Below are 3,981 nucleotides of genomic sequence, written 5' to 3'. Positions count from 1 at the left end.
GGGGGTCAAAAGTAGGATGCTTGCAATCTCTCATGACTTCCTCTAGTATGAATATCTTACAAAAATGAAATTCCCTTTTATTGAAGGATGATATAGAACATCACAATAACTGAAAAACTAAGCTCATTTCCTGAAAAATTCACATGTGTCTACCCATGACATTTCAACTACTAAGAATAGCATATGTATGAGAGGAAGTTGATAGGTGAGTTTGCAAACATTTTTTTATTCCTTAAAGTACATGTAAGTGTTGCACACTGTATTTAAAAGCATAATTCTTTTCTCCCTGTGGACTTTGAGGTCCACTTCAAACAGCTGAGCTGGCTTACTGAGCAGAGCTTTCACTGAAGCATCCTTCCTGCTCTTTATCTTTTCCCTGCTGGCTTCATTATTGAAAATGTGCTACTGTCACATATAAATGATGCTGCTCCCTAAGTACACTCAATAGCATTTTCTTTCTACTCTGTTTTTCTTCTGAATATAACAATAAGCCATTTTGCCTTTGTGAAAAAAGATCACAAGCCTCTGTGACTACTCCCAGGCTTACAATGTGACATGAGTGACAGCCCAAGTGACTGATCCATAACCTTTGGCCACTCAAGCAATTAAGTTGTCCATAAGCTTTGCTGTGCTAGCAGAGCAAATAAAAATACACGGGGATCTAATTCTGAGCTAGCAAAGCTGTCTTTTCATGATGTTTTATGGAATAAGGATTTTTCTTTAAGAAGAAATTCTATAGAGAACAATGAAAATTCTTTATGTTTTTTATTTGATCACTACAAAACTTAAGCCTATGTCTATTTTTCGTCTTTGTCCATGTCTGCAGTTTTTCACATTCAACCTTTAGCATTTGCGTTTATAGTTTTTTGACATAGTTTGGAACAGGAGTTCTTGGGCTGTGGAGGATACAGTTCAGTAGCAGAGTGCTTGCTTAGCACTCATGGGACACTACATTTGATCCTCAAAACTGGAAAAGAAAACAAACAAAGCCAGAAAACAAGTTTCTGATGCTCAAAGAAAAATGAAAGTAAAAAATAACCCTTGCAAAGGAAATTTGCAATATTTTCATTCCTACAATGCTGGGAGTTGTCAATGATTTTATTTTCCCTAATGAGGCAATAACTCAAGAGCCGGTCCTCTTCTGTCATAAGACAAATATTATGAAGTAGAACTGTCATTTGTCTCAGAGCTATGCTTTCTGCAGAGGCGTATGTGTATGTGCTTGTAAGAAAAAGGGCATTATCTCAGCCAGGAAAGAATGTGCCGGAATAGACTTATTACTAAGAGGTTTATCATAAAATCTCAGTCCTGGAAAAGAACATTAAAGGTCATATGGTTCATTCTCCTGTCTACAAATTTGCTCATTCAAAGCAGAACATTCAAGTTAACACATTTTAGAAGCTGCTAAACATTATCATTTCCTAGTAAGGCCTCTCTTCCAAAAATGTCCTGTGACACATATATTCTTCAAATTGATTGTCTTCAGAATTTCATGATATTGAGAAAAATTGCTCACATCATGGACTGGGATATAATGTTCTTGGGAAAATGACATGGTGTTTTTCCCCCAGGAGGATCAATGGCTCACTTTCCTGATTGGTTTTGCTGCTATTTACTGGCTGTAGGAAGATAGTACTTCTCCAACTGTTCTGGTTAATCATGACATTAATGGCCCTCCAGGAACCATACTACCTTGCCTGTGCCTGTGTGTTTTTCCCACAACCCTACTTCATAGACAGTAGACAAGGACTGTGACTTTCTCTGGCCAATTGAACATTATTGAATATGACACGAAGTGGTAAAGTGCTTTTGCGTTAAGGACTGCCTTCTGTTTTCCTTTTTTTGCATGTGCAAATGTGTTTGGTGTGTGTGTGTGTGTGTGTGTGTTAGGGAGTGTGTGTGTTTATTCTTGTGTGGGGGCACATATGTGTAGGTACATGTGCACAAATTTTCACATGCAAGTGGAAGCTCAAGTTTGATGTTAAGTGTCTTCTCCAATTGGTTCTCTACTTTATATTTTGAGTCAAGGTCTTTAACTTGATTCCAGAGCTTGTCTAATAGGCTACTCTGTGTGGTCCATTTGATAGAAAGATGACCTATTTCTGCTTCCTAAGCTTTACGATCACAGATGGACCACTATACCCACCTTGCATTTGCGTGGTTGCTGTAGGGTCAAACTCAAAGTTTCCTGTTTTGTTTTTGACAACTTCCATAAGATTCTTTTACAAGGTATATGTGACACATCAGCATAAATAATAACATGGACGTGTAAGTGATGCCATGTTAGAACATTGAATCCCAGGCTGAAATTGCATAAAATAATACCAGGTGAAGAAACCCATAGATTAATCCTGCCCACTTAGAAAAGTTGTAACCTTGACCATAGACAATTGTCATTCTATTGTGCCTTAATATTGAAGAAGCTAAGCCTTCTTTAATATTGCAGGACAAACAACCTATTATGACAAATTTCTAATAGTCAAGACTTCAATATTACTGACTAATTACATTTCTATTATATTTCTATCAAAATAAATAAATTTCAGACATATTTTATGCTTCATTATCTTTTCTTATATGTCCACATTCCCTATGTCCAGTAACAAATGGGAATATTGGTAGGAGGGGTGTTTTCAAAAACTTTTAAAATACGAGTTTTGGCAACTAGTGTAAACATTATTATGAGCAGGATAGAGAACATTTCCATCATCTCAGAAGGTTCTTCCATGCCTATTGCCTGCTTGTAGATATATTTTCATGTCTCTTGAGTAAATAGTTGCAATAGTCTAGCTGAACCAAAGGATAATAATATTTGCTTAGAACTTACCACAGATATAAGATATAGTAAATTTGCCAGCACCATAGCACACAGCTTTATAGCAAGTTTCTCTGACAAATTCTGCAATGGCTTTTTGCTAGTCATTTCAAGTCTGTGTCACCCTCCACTGGGATACAGGCATGGCTCCTCAACAAAGTCTGAATCTCATCTCTTGTAATATACTTACTTCTAGGTTTTTCTCTCTGTGGCTGTTCTCTTCGGCCCTAGAGATAGTGACTGGTTCCACAATCAGATATTTTTCTGGAATATTTCACTTCTCTTAGTAGATAATTCAGTTACTAGCTAGCAATTACTCATATTAAATTTTCCCTGTCAAGATTACTGATATGGCTTCTGTCTCTTACCTCAATTTAATCATCCAACATAATTTTTTCCTATTGTGCCACAGATGATACTCGGAAAACAAAACAAGTAACAGAATAACAAGAAACAGATGTTCTGAACTATCTGTCCTTTCTGGTTTCTACTGTTGGGAGCCAAACAAAGCTGCCATTTTTACTTGAATAAATGCAACAGTGTAATATCAGTTTTCTCTACTTTTTCATTTGCTTCATTCACCTCTATCTGAAGCCGGAGCAAGCTCTTAATACAAATTAATTCACATTATTATATTTTGAAGTCCTCCAATTGGGACTTCTGGTTTTGGTTTGGACAAATATGGCACTATAGGGTGGGTCTATCTCACCCAATTATATAAGGACAATTTAAGCAAATTTAGCTGCAAATTAATAATTTTAGGAACTGAGGTAGTAAGGCAACCATATAACTGCAGATTTGAGGAAACTCAAGTCTGTTTGGGGAATTATAGGACATGAACATATGCTAAGTTGGGGCAGATGCTGCTAGGTTCCATGGCAATTGGAATGAGGATTCAGTTACATGCACTTAGTGAATTACTAAATAGGCTAGTTAGATGATATTATCTTTTTGTGGATTTTTTCTACAAACCTTACTAAGAAATTATAAGGGAGCTCATATAGAATTCTTATAGATTTTCTATCATGCTACTAGCAAAGGGAGGAGGGGAACAACAGTTACTACTTAACGTCTATTCTATCCACAGGATATTCCCTACTTCAACTATGTAACAAAAGCCTGTATTTGTGTGTGGGAAGAGCAGCAAAACAGTCTCATTTTAGGGC

The sequence above is a fragment of the Mesocricetus auratus genome, unplaced genomic scaffold (assembly GCF_017639785.1).
Source record: "Mesocricetus auratus isolate SY011 unplaced genomic scaffold, BCM_Maur_2.0 Super-Scaffold_100003, whole genome shotgun sequence".
In the NCBI taxonomy this organism is placed as follows: Eukaryota; Metazoa; Chordata; class Mammalia; order Rodentia; family Cricetidae; genus Mesocricetus; species Mesocricetus auratus.
This window is presented reverse-complemented; position numbering follows the sequence as displayed.